The sequence below is a fragment of the Chrysemys picta genome, chromosome 2 (assembly GCF_011386835.1).
Source record: "Chrysemys picta bellii isolate R12L10 chromosome 2, ASM1138683v2, whole genome shotgun sequence".
NCBI classification, from domain to species: Eukaryota; Metazoa; Chordata; order Testudines; family Emydidae; genus Chrysemys; species Chrysemys picta.
Genome location: NC_088792.1, coordinates 99,141,676 through 99,154,876, shown reverse-complemented (window position 1 = coordinate 99,154,876; position 13,201 = coordinate 99,141,676). Strand labels below are relative to the sequence as shown.

The 13,201-nt window shown below is 41.8% G+C and overlaps 1 long non-coding RNA gene across 3 annotated transcripts in view; it reads right to left on the bottom strand.

Moving 5' to 3' along the window:
• LOC135981418 (uncharacterized) overlaps positions 1-13,201 on the bottom strand; it is a 93,965-nt gene that overhangs the window by 59,345 nt on the left and 21,419 nt on the right. For 2 of the 3 annotated variants that reach the window (XR_010598414.1, XR_010598412.1), the window contains exon 2: positions 4,560-4,610. This is a non-coding gene — a long non-coding RNA (uncharacterized LOC135981418). Of the gene's footprint in view, positions 1-943; positions 1,019-4,559; positions 4,611-13,201 lie in introns of all 3 variants that reach the window. The other variant, XR_010598413.1, reaches the window with a different exon arrangement.

The window sequence follows — 13,201 nt, the reverse complement described above, 5'->3', positions numbered from 1 at the left end:
AAAAATATGAATTTGCCAAGGGAGGCCACTGAGGGAACACACTGCAGAGTCCAAAGCAGACCTGATAAAACAGTGGCCGATAGCATAGAGGCTGATCCAGCACTAGATCACCCTACGTGATCCCCATAGCCTGTTCCAACTTTGGGCCCAAGCTATTGTTGAGCTGTGACTTTGCCTCATGTATTATTTTAAGCTTGCTTTAAGTCGAACAACACTACTGGCATATAATACTGACAGGTGTGTAGTGCTTCTTAAGCTGAAACACTAATTCCTATGATTGGGTTATTAGGCTTTGCTATGATTAAAGGCCTATTGTATTAATGTAAGGCTTGTGGAGGTAGTCATGCTAAAGGCTGGTTTTAGCTAAAAGGATTGGAGGCCCAAAAAGCTAACTCTAGATCATAAATTCTGCACTTTCAGTCTGAGACACAAATGAGAGACCACAAAGGATACAGTGCACTGCAGGATTCTCCGGGGATGGCTTTAGCAAGCTGGTAACTCGGCAGTTAGACTGCAATAAAATATAGATATTAAGACATAAGTGATGTAGGTTATTAATATTAATAAGTATAGGTGTGATTATGGACACCTAGAATGCCACATATGGATGATAGGCAAGTAGCAATCTTGTTTTGATCATGGAACCTGGTCAAATATGGCTGGGTATCCAAGAAGCTACATGAAAGCGGGGTATAAAATCCTCATAACTGTTTCCTAGTTTTTTGTGTGCTCTCAGGTCTCCACTGGGTCTGTGGCTTTCTGAGGCACTCCCCTAACATTGCATTCTTCTCTTTATGTCTTCTAAGTGTTGAAAGTATGTGATGAAACCTTATTGGCTTAAAGCTCTAGCTGAATTTATATCTTGGTGCTGTGTTATTAGAAGTGGCATTATATGGGGTTATTTTAATGTAAGGGGCTAATTGAATATATCCGTCTCACTCACAAATCACACCAGCTCCTTAATGAAAGAGAAGTATTCATCAGGGAAACTTCTGTGTAGCCCACTTTGGGCAAGAACCTGCAATGAGTTGATAAAAGCATGTGTATGATTATTTATAAACATCAGATGTGTATAGTTTCATTATTGACTGACCTACACTATAAAATTTGGCTCTTCTGATCTTGATGGTACCAAAATTTGGAGATGTCCATGTCAGGAATTTGGGTCTGAACCATCTCTCCTTTTAGCCAACTGTAGAATTACATTAGCCCTGTTAGCAACTGCATAGATGTAATGGTGGCCAGTTAGGTACATGCTTGTGATAAGAACTTAAATCTTTCCCACAAAATATACATAAGTACATACAATTTAGGAGCTATATGTCTCAATATTTGGATCTTAATGCATGTTCCCTCTGCTTCCCTTTGCATTGTTCTCTACTTCCTGACATATTATGGAAGTTATTAATTCCTCACAGGTGATTCTCTATAACTTCACAATTAGGCAAGCAACTATAAATCTTCCTAACCTTTCTTGCCAACTCAGGAACAAACCTAACCACCCCCATCACAAGGAAAATACATATGCAATTCTATATGCGGAAAGGCTTTCAACTGTGGTTCCAAAATTGTGAAATGAGACTGGTAATGAGGTAGGGACTTGGCCACGTATTTGTGTAGGAATACACGACTATACACTAGATAATTCAACAATTGCTCATTGTAATTCATGAAAGGAAACGTCTCTCCATGCAGTAGGTTCTGTATGCCACGTGCTTTGCATTAGAGCCATCTCAGTCGTGTCACAGGCCAAAAAAATCATAATGCAGTGATGAAAGAGGGTAATGGCATATCATGCCAGAGGGAGAGACTTCAGTGACGCTTTTTTGGCATTGAAAACCCTGCTGGAATGAAATGTCTGGGTCAGCTAGATGGGTCAGGCCATTAATATTCTAGTGTGGTGTTAGCTCCAGCTGAGGCTGCTGAATTGGAGCTAGTCTGTTCATGGTTTTTATAATGTCATCAACCAGGGCGGGGGGGAAGCATTTGTGAGAGGGCAGGGTTCTTGCCTTGCTGAGATTACAGAGGCAAGGCATTCTGCTCATTGAGGATTCAGTCCTGCAAGGGGCTGAGTATCAGCACGTATGCACATGCTTAACTATAGGCTTAAATGCTTTGCTGGATCAGGACCAAAGTGCTCAGCACCTTGTGGGATTCAGCCCATATTGGTCAACAGGTGCCAAATGCATCAACCTTTTCACAAAACAAGTTTAAACCCCTAAAACTCATGGTGTACATCACATTCCTTGACAAGCAAGGGTGTGTTTGGTTTGGTTTTAAAACTGTGTAGAGGAAAATATGTTCAAATAAATGTTTGGGGGAAAAATGAAGTATGAAATTGATCAGTTACACTGCTCCAGTACAAATCAAAGGCCCAATCCTGCAGCTGCAGGATCAGGCCCTAATGACTGAATTGAGTTACAAAGTAAGGCTCCCCTGTCCCAGTCCTGCAGCTGTGTGAGGGTGGGCTTCAGTGGGGCTCCATGAAGGGAGTCCACTGAAACCCAGCCATAAAGATACAGGTGCAGGGACTGATGCCATAGACACCATGTAGTGTGGTGGACTGGCCCACCCCAGACACAAAGGAAGAGGGTGGCTCCACCCCCACGTGGGCGGAGCCCTACTCCCATCTCTGCCCCCAGAAGCCAAGGGGCAGGGCTGGAAGTATAAAGGCAGGACCCGGAAGCTCAGTGGGGGCCCAGCCACTGGAGGGGACGGGCACTTCCCCTGAACTCTCATGCTGGGAGGTGGCTGCAGGCCCTCAGAGTGCAGACGACTGGCCCAGACCACCTGGACCTTGGACTGACCTGACCCCGGGGGAAGCAGACAACTGGCCCGGACCACCAGCTGGCCCAACCCCGGCAGAGCTTCTGCTGGCGACTGAGGCCCCCGCCGATTGACTTACTTCACCGGACCAGCAGGTGCCCTTGGAGGGGGAGTGTGGAAATGGCCATGGGGTAGTAGACCCTGTTTGGCTGCAACGCTGGCATAGGGTGAGTCAGCATGTTGTGGCATGGATTCCCGCTGACGTGGTGGCAGACCCTTCCGCCATCCTTAGGGCCCTGGGCTGGGACACAGTGGAGTGGGAGGGCCTGAGTCCCCCCTGCCACCCAAGTCTCCCCCTCCCTCAGACTAGCTGAAGGAAAGCCTGAGTTAACTGACTTTGGTTGCAGGCCCAGGCTGAGTGACTTTGTTTCCTACCCAGCTCTGAACCAGAGCCTGGGCTCATTAACTGTCTGCAGCCCCACCTGAGTACAGATTGGAGCTGAGAGACTTTGTTTATTGCCCCACTCTGAACCAGAGCCTAGGCTGATAGACTATTTGCAGCTCCACCTGAGTGCAGACTTGAGCCATACTTTGACAGGTCTCGCTGGCACATGTGGACTGGCCCTCCCTGGACCCAGATCACAAGGTACCCCGCCTTCAACTGACTACACCCCAGTTGTGGATCCCAACTTTCCCAATGTTGGGGCCGGGGAAAGGGTTGGCTCTTGGGTTTTGGTTTAGACCCGTCTTCAGGGGACTAAAATCCAGCCTTAAAGATTCACTTAGCACACACGCTCTCAATGCAGAAAGCCTTCTGTTTTAAAACTAATTTTTAAATGGGAGCATAAAGTCTTATTGATTGCTCAAAGCAGTGTAGCTAGTTGAAAAAATGAAAGCAACTTGTAGGGTTTTAGCACACCTTAACATGGTATGATTTAAAAAGATATATAAAATGTTGCACACTGATGGCCCATAATGCAGAGCAGGGTCTTTGCTCATGTTCTGCATAACAAGTGAAATAAAGGCTTTAAAAACAGTTTCTGTATACACAGTAACCTGTCATTCCTGACAGCCTTTAGGCCCCGATTCCCCACTGTGTTACTCTAGTTGCTGGTGTACTCCTATAATTCATGTAAGTGTCTATGACTAGCGCTCCTAGGTGCTATGGTAACACTAATAATAAGTGTAACGTCATTGACTTTTAACTTCAATTGAGTTACATCAATGTAAAGCTGGATCAATATAGTGATGAATCAGTCTCATAAGTTGCAGTCCTCCTATGTTTGCTTAATATAGTAAGCAGACCATATAACATTTTTATACTGTAATTTTGGAGTGTTTTTGACAGTGATATGTGCATTAAAGTTTCACAACAGTAAGAAAGGACTCGTTTGTCTCTGGCACACTTAGATGGGTGTTGACGATTGTATGGGTGACTTTCATTCTTGTTTCACAGCTAACATTTAAAAAAAAATGATGCTTGAACTAAAATACCGCCATGTAAATGCATAAACTACACTTAAAGTACTGAATAAGCTGCAAACTGGCGTGGTCCCATTGACTTCTTTGGAGCTACACCAGTATATACGAGGTGGATATATCTAGCCCTATGGGTTTTAATAAGGTAACTGTCAAATGCAGTGGAATTCAGAGTTCTCTTATGTCCCTGTGGATGCTGATAGCACTGCAAGTACTGTGGAATGTGACATCCCACATTGATCTTGGAGACCAAAAATACCCAGTGGAATCGAGCAAGTTGAATCCAGAGGACGTAACCAGGAAACAGTTCTTACCAGTGTGATTGAAAACGTCTTTCAGACAAACAGATCTCCTGCAGGCAGCACCTGAATGGAAGAGGAATAGTAATTAGTAAGATCCAACCAAGTGATTCATTAAGAAGGGGTGGGCAACCTATAGAATTCTATATATGGTCTAATATGTGTGTAATACATATATAACAGTACTTAGTAACAACATAGCTTTAAAAATTATTTTAGATTTATGTGTTTGTAGGAGAGTTTTTAGAGAACTTTAATAGAAAGGCTAATAGTGCCCTCTCTTGGAGGAAAAAATATATATAATTAGTATGTTCAAAATAGAACCTTTGACTACGTTAATATAGATACAAAGGAGGAAATCCTGGTCCCATTCTCAGAGCTAATAATATAACCTTCTTTTACAAATATTTTTCCATACAAGTCAAGTTTTTCCTTTCTCCTCTGTCAGTTTGCTAAACTCACTGCTGTGCCTTGGACTTTAAAATGAACTCACAGAATTCATTAATCTCTCTTGGTTCATCTCTCTCTCCCATCCTACACTGCTTTCTCCCCACTTCTGCCCTCTCTTTGTTATAAAAGTTAAATGTTACAGTTGTTACAGAAACCCCTGTCACAGGAAGAAACGGAGAAACAGAAAAAAACATAGAACTCATCAAAATGCTTGAGGTGGTAACTTTACTTTAAATAAATCTGGTAAATTAATTATTTTAACCCTTCAGGAATGCAATAGCTAATGGTACTTTTAATTTTCTTGAAGATATGGTTGCCAAGCAACAGAAATGATAACTCTGCTTCTAATCCTAGCCACTAATATGTGAAACATGGGTTTTCCTTGTTCCCTTACAGTAGTAACCTTAAATGTAAAGGTAACATAAAGTAATGGAATCTGCATTAAATTAACTAAATTAATACAACAAAGTGGGCAAATAACCTAACAGGAATTTTTAATCAAGTAGTATTAAAAGTTTTAAACAAAAAAGTAATATCTTGCCTAACTAAATGTTTAACCCTGTGCTTTACCTTTTCATTTTCCAAAATGCATGGCTTTACTGCCTTATCTTGTATAGTAATGTACAATTCTGGTACCATTTGTCTTCAATTTTAAGTTTGTCATGTATGTTGTCCTATGTTGTGTGTCACGTGACTAATTTTTATTTTGTTGCCATAAAAGCCAATTTGATATATAAAATACCTTTTTGATATAAGGGGTACCACACTATTTTAATATTATAGCTGGGTTATAGCCATCATAATGCCAATTAATATGTTGCAAAGCTCAAAAAGGCCTCAGTTATAAATATTTGAACATATATTTCTGCATCAACAAACAATGCACTTGCAAAGAAAGGCTTTTCTTTTAATATTCAAAGGCTTTTCAAAGAAAAAAAACTAGAGGGGGAAAACCTCAACATTAATGCAAAGGTAATATTCACAAAATGTCATAATTAATTTTGGGGGGATTTGGATAAACTTATTAGTGTCTTTATTAAATATTAAAATATAGTTGTGAGTGTTGTCACAAAAAATGTTAAAATATAACAATCTATACTATGTCTGATTATGTTGCAAAATGTTAAAGCTAACCAAACAATTTCAATAGATTTCCACTTTGTCTCCCAAACACAATCAAATGTCATGAAAGTTTAATAGCCTCAAAGTGTTTGCACTTTCCTACACATATATTTTGTTTTATATTTTTAACCTGCTGGATGTTTGGGGTGTTTTATTTTTATTTATTTAATTTTTTTTTTAGCAAATAACCCGGTCTGTCTTTTCTTTTTTCACAGAAGAAAGATCCATCTCAGGATCATGGTACCACTAAAAACAGAAGTTATTTTTCATTAATGACAGCTTGTATAAAGACATATGTTGTCTCCTATTGCAAACAATACATATTAGTTTGTTTTCCCCACTGTTTGCCTATGAAACATTATTTTTTCCCCTCAAAACAGTTTGGCAATTATGATACAGATGTGCTAAGATTTTGAGTGTTTCATGTTTTGTTACCAACAAAAAAGTCAACAGGTGTTCGTTGTGGGAGCCTTAATGCAGCAAGGTACTTAAGCACATGCCTAACTTTAAGTACATGTGAGTAGTTCCATTAGGAATTTTTTTGAAAAATGTCTAAGTACTTAGATTGTAGGTTTTTTGGGGTAGAGACTAAAAAGCAGCAGAGGGTCCTGTGGCATCTTTAAGACTAACAGAAGGATTGGAGCATATACTTTCGTGGGTGAATGCCCACTTCATCAGGGTAGAGACTGTCTTTTTGTTCTGCGTTTGTACAGCACCTAGCACAATAGGGTCTTGATCCAAGGCTGGGGCTCTTGGATACTACCATAATATAAATAACAATACTATAATAAGTGATTGAGGAGCCTAAGTTCAACTGAAAGTCACTTAAGCACTTTTGACATTTTTCCTATTGACTTCAATGGGACTACTCACACATGCTTAAAATTAGACACATGCTTAGTTGAATTGGGGCCTGGAAATTTTTATTCATCTACCTCTTTATGTATAGAGATTCTTTGAGAAAGACACATCTTTTTATTCAGACATGCTGAAGGACTGTTGTAGTACTCCAATAGCAGCATAAAAATGATGACAGATTTGTTGCCCATTGACAGCCACTGTAAGAATGTAAGCAGTGCACAGCTCTTGTGCTGGCCCTCTGCACTGGGCCTAGTTACAGCATGAAATATCTTTTGAAATGTGGTTCAAGGTCTTTTCGGTATGAGCTAGAACATAGATTTAATCCTAACTCTTGATTTGTGCACACACTGAAATGGAAAACTATTGGGGTGACAAAGGGATATCATCTCTCCAGAAATCAAATTTTATATAAGAATTTAAGAGCGGCCATCCTGAGTCAAACCAAAGGTCCATCTAGCCCAGTATCCTGTCTTCCGATAGTGGCCAATGCCAGGTGCCTAGAGGGAATGGACAGAACAGGTAATCATCAAGTGATTCATCCCCTGTCGCCCATTCCCAGCTTCTGGCAAACAGAGGTTAAGGACACCATCCCTGCCCATCCTGGCTAATAGCCATTGATGGACCTATCCTCCATGAATTTATCTAGTTCTTTTTTGAATCCTGTTATAGTCTTGGCCTTCATAACATCCTCTGGCAAAGAGTTCCACAGGTTGACTATGCGTTGTGTGAAAAAATACTTCCTTTTGTTTGCTTTAAATTTGCTGCCTATTAATTTCATTTGGCGATCCCTAGTTCTTGTGTTATGAGGAGTAAATTACACTTCCTTATTTACTTTCTCCACACCAGTCATGATTTTATAGACCTCTATCATATCCCCCTTTAGTCATGTCTTTTTCAAGCTAAAAAGTCCCAGTCTTATTATTCTCTCCTCATACAGCAGCCGTTCCATACCCCTAATCATTTTATGTTGCTCTTTTCTGAACCTTTTCCAATTCCAATATATTTTTGAGATGGGACAACCAGATCTGCATGCAGTATTCGAGATGTGGGCATACCAGGGATTTATATAGAGGCAATATGAGATTTTCTGTCTTATTTTCTATTCCTTTCTTAACGATTCCCACCTTTTCTTGACTGCCAGTGCACATTGAGTGGATGTTTTCAGAGAACTATCCACAATGACTCCAAGATCTCTTCCTTGAGTGGTAACAGCCAATTTAGACCCCATCATTTTATATGTATAGTTGGGATTATGTTTTCACAGACATATTGCTATACTGGAATTATGGTGAAAATGTGATCATCATTTATTTAAGACTATGACTGAAAAGAGGAGAGAGATTTTTGTTCTAACACTGCAAGGGGAAAGACAGCTGAGAAACCCCCTAGGAGAAGAGGGTCTTTACTGTGCTAAGGAACATTATTCTCTTCAAAATGTAAGCAAAGAGAACTTGCATCTTGACAGTTATTTGATAGTTAAGTTCAAAGGAGCATTAGAAATTAGCATGAGAAGCGAGAAGAAAGCAGAAACCAGCCATTTTGCTCAGAGAAACCGGGATCCACACATAATCAAATAAAACGAATATATAATAGGCATTGTAGGCAACAATTATCCCAATTACATCTTTATAATATCTTTGTCAGAATGCCAGCTGCATTAGAATCCTCTGTGCCTGGTATATTAGGGTTTGATCTAATGTCCACTGGAATCAATGGAAAGACTCCCATTCACTTCAGTGGAGGCTAGATTAGACCTATAACCCTAATTCCTATCTACTAGGGAAAAGGTGGTGATGGGGGTTTAAAAGTTTTAGCGAATGTGTTTTAAAACACCTTGTAACACCCAGTGTAAAGGGTATTAAGACCTTTAAAGTGTGCTAGCTGATGGTGCTCTGCCCTAGGCTTTCCCCTTGAATTTCAATTAATTTTGTTACAGTGGGAAACAGGGACCCAGGGGAAGTATTCAAAAGCAGAGGGGACACGTTCAATATCTTAGATACTTCTATGGATCCCATTACTAATGTATCTGAACACTCTATAATGTTGAATGGATTTATCCCAACCACAGCCCTGTGAAGTAGGGCAATATTGTCCACATTTTACAGCTGGAAAAGTGAGGCACAGAGAAAGTAGTGCTCTAACCATTGAAAAATTCTTCCTTCATTGACAACCAAGGAAGATGAGCCTATTAACTACATTTTGTATGGACTGGAGGGTGGGAGAGGGTGGATGGGTGTCAGGGAGGCAAAAGAAGAGGAGATTACTGTTGTCAGGATGAGATATAGATGCATAGACTTTAAGGTCAGAAGGGACCATCTTGATCATCTAGTCTGACCTCCTGCACATTGCAGGCCACAGAACCTCACCCACCCACTCCTATAATAGACCCCTCTGGCTGAGTTACTGAAATCCTCAAATCATGATTTAAAGACTGTAAATTACAAAGAATCCACCATTTTCACTAGTTTAAAGCTGCAAGTGACCCATGCACCATGCTGCAGAGGAAGGTGAAAAAACCCTTGGGGTCTCCACCAATGTGACCCGGGGGAAAATTCCTTCCCGACCCCAAATATGGCTATCAGTTAAACCCTGAGTATGTGGGCAAGAATCACCAACCAGACACCGGGGAAAGAATTTTCTGTAATAACTCAGAGCCCTTTCCATCTAGTGTCCCATCACCAACCCCTGGAGATATTTGTAACTAGCAGTCGCAGATTGGCTACATGTCGTTGTAGAAAGTCTCAGCATATCTTCCCCTCCATAAACTTATCAAGCTCAGTCTTGAAGCCAGCTAGGTTTTTTTGCCCCCACTGCTCTACTTAGAAAGCTGTTCCAGAACTTCACTCCTCTGAGGTTTAGAAACCTTCCTCTAATTTCAAGCCTAAACTTGTTGATGGCCAGTTTATATCTATTCATTCTTGTGTCCACATTGGTGCTTAACTTAAATAACGCCTCTCCCTGGTATTTATCCCTCTGATGTATTTATAGAGAGCAATCATATCTCCCCTTCTTCTTTTGATTAGGCTAAACAAGTCAAGCTCTTTGAGTCTCCTCTCATAAGACAGGTTTTCCATTCCTCGGCTCATACTAGTAGCTCTTCTCTGCACCTGTTCCAGTTTGAATTCATCTTTCTTAAACATGGGAGACCAGAATTGCACACAGTATTCCAGATGAGGTCTCATCAGTCCCTTGTATAATGATACCAACACTTCCCTGTCTCTACTGGAAATACCACGCCTGATGCATTCGAGGACTGCATTTGCCTTTTTCACAGCCGCGTCACATTGATGACTCAGTCATCCTGTGATCAACAATACACTCCTCCTCTGTCACTTCCAGCTGATACATCCCATCTTACAGAAAAAAATCTTGTTATTAGTTCCTAAATGCATGCACTCTGCACTATTAAATTTCATCCCATTTCTATTACTTCAGTTTACAAGGTCATCCAGTCATCGTGTATGATAATTCCCTACAGCATATCTCCCCTCTTCCAAAACAGGAGATCATGTGAACAAGATCTTCAGGGACAGAAAGAAAATCTTGGGTCTTAGGAACTGTATGACAAAAGAAGTGTGAGAGTCTTTGATTTGGGGGATAATATATTATAGTTGGTTCCTGAAGGCAGAAAAATGAACAACTGACCTCTGGTGATTGATGGAAGGAAATGAAAGTTCTCTGACCTGCACCAATTAATTAAAAAAAAAACAACAACAACTGGAACTTGAGCTGAACTAAAACACTGGAACTTTAGAGGTACATCCATCAATAATAAAACAACAAGCAACTCCAACCCACAATTTCTCATAGAGGAACAAAACATCCTAAGGAACTAGAGATTGTTACCAAAATATTATTTGTGACAATTACTGCAGTGGATGTTAAAATGGGGGATGGATACTCTCTTCTTACACAGCGGAAAACAGAAAAAGACGCATGTGTGATGAAGATTGGGGCAGAGCGCTGCCGCAGATCAGCAGATTTGCTGCATACTGCTCCCCCCCCTTCCCAGCAGTATAAAAAAAGCCCCTCTAAATTACTTTATGCAATCAGGGCTCTGCAACATTGGGAAAGGTCTGATGGGGCAAAGCTAGAAATCAGTTCAAGCAGAAATCCATATGATGGTTTGTGATGCTAAACGCAGTTCTAACTGTTTTCCATAGGTCTACCTAAGGAATAACCACAAGGAAAGTAGCCAGTGTCAGCACAGCTCCTAAGGGCAACCAAGAACAGTTTCCAGAGAGTGAAGGAGGCATCACCTAGGATTTACTGGGATCCATGGGATTTGTTGCACCCCTCCCATGTGACCGCCATGATCTTGGCCAACACATAGGAATTGAACCAGGAATGCCAAAGCTGCCACCGTTTGAGCTGGATGCAGGCTGTAACAATTCATATCCTCTGTAGATCAGGACAGAATGGCATCTGTAACATGCACTCACCAGAGGGTTCCATGAACTCTTCCTCTTTAAGTAAATCATCAGGCAGCCTCTGAAAGCATCTCTTCATGAAGTTTTTGGATTATTTCCCCCACTACCACCATAGGATTTTGCACTAGAGGGGAATGTTTGGACCTATCATAATAATTTGCTATCCTCACTGGGAAGTGTGGCTTTCCCAAAGCGTATCTCCCCTCTTCCAAAACAGGAGATCTCTAATGGTCACAGGGGAATTGTTAGGTCTCCCCTACCAAAAACCCCTGTTGTGCAAACACTGTAAACTAGACAATGCAACAGCATTACCACACTCTTCAAGAGTTTTATATTCTAGAAAACTCTAGCTATGGAGCCAGACAAAATCAGTAGTTGCAGTAAAGTAAGCCCCAGAGATTCCCCACCCATCAAAAAACCTGCAGGAGTTGTGAGAGAGGGAATCAGAAAAGATTCAGGGCCTATCTCTAAACCTGGTAGGTCCCCCAGGATTGGTGTGGATATCTATAGATTCATGGGAAGTCAGGACAATGGGCAGCCATGACAGTGGGATGGCTAGCAGGAAAGCTAATAAAGGATGGGGCTGTATTATATGTTATCCTCACTTTCTGTGGTGCTAGAAGGAGGACGATGTGCATCCTCCTATCCTCGATCCAGCTCACGCCTCCAAACCCCACCCTGGCAAGTCTCTACCCACTGCTCCAGTATGAACCTCCCACTACAACATAGAGAATCATTTGGAAGGGGGATGGTAGCATGGAGACAGATGAACCCCAGGTCTGTGTATGAAAGCAGGGCTGCCCAGAGGATTCAGGGGGCCTGGGGTCTTCGGCGGCGGGGGTCCTTCCACTCCGAGTCTGCGGGGCACTTCAGCAGTGGGTCCCAGAGCAAGTGAAGGACCGGCCACTGAACTGCCGCCGAAGACCTGGAGCGGAAGAAGCCCTCGCTGCCGAACTGCCGCTGAAGACCCGGAGTGGAAGAAGTTCCGGGTCTTCGCTCCGGGTATGTTCAGCGGCACTGAAGGACCTGCTGCCGAAGACCCCCCAAAAACTCTCGTGGGGGCCCTGAAAACTCTCATAGGAGCCCCTCTGGGGCCCAGGGCCTGGGGCAAATTGCCCCACTTGCCCACCCCCTCTGGGCGGCCCTGTATGAAAGGGCTCTTCTGTTTGTGGGAAGCATGATGTGGCCCCCACATGAATACACTCCAGTATCATCTAGTTGCCTTCTGAAGTAACTCACATCAGTCTTCAATCTCTGCTTTTAAAGGTAAGTTGTAATTTAATTCCACTTAAAGGTATATTTAGAAATGATTGCATTGTTTTCTTTTTTTAAATAGTTGCACTGAAATTTAGTCATTATTGCTCAACACCCTGAAAATTCAAAATATTTGTATTTTATTTCTTAAGTTACTTATTGAGCCATTGTAACACAAGGTTGGGTTTTCTGAACCATGGTGATGATAGGAGCTTTGTGAGGTGATTTTGAAGGGGCTACATGGAGTGGGCTGTCTTTTGGCCTTTCTTTTGATGGTCAAGGAGAGGGAGGTGGAAGGAATAACCTTGGCTAAAGAGGCTAACATTTCTGAATAGTGCCTGAGGGAGTTAGGTGCCTGTAGCAACCTCCATGGAACTGGAGGGAGGAACACAAGCTGCAGGAGGGAAGAGTTTGGAGGAGGCACCAGGAAGTCAGTCTGTGTGCACATGGCTAGAATGCTAGTTGCAGCAGCTCTGTGAATAGTTCTTTTAATAAAGAGCCAGTTTAGCTTTCAAGCATGGAGTCTTTTCATGTTATTAC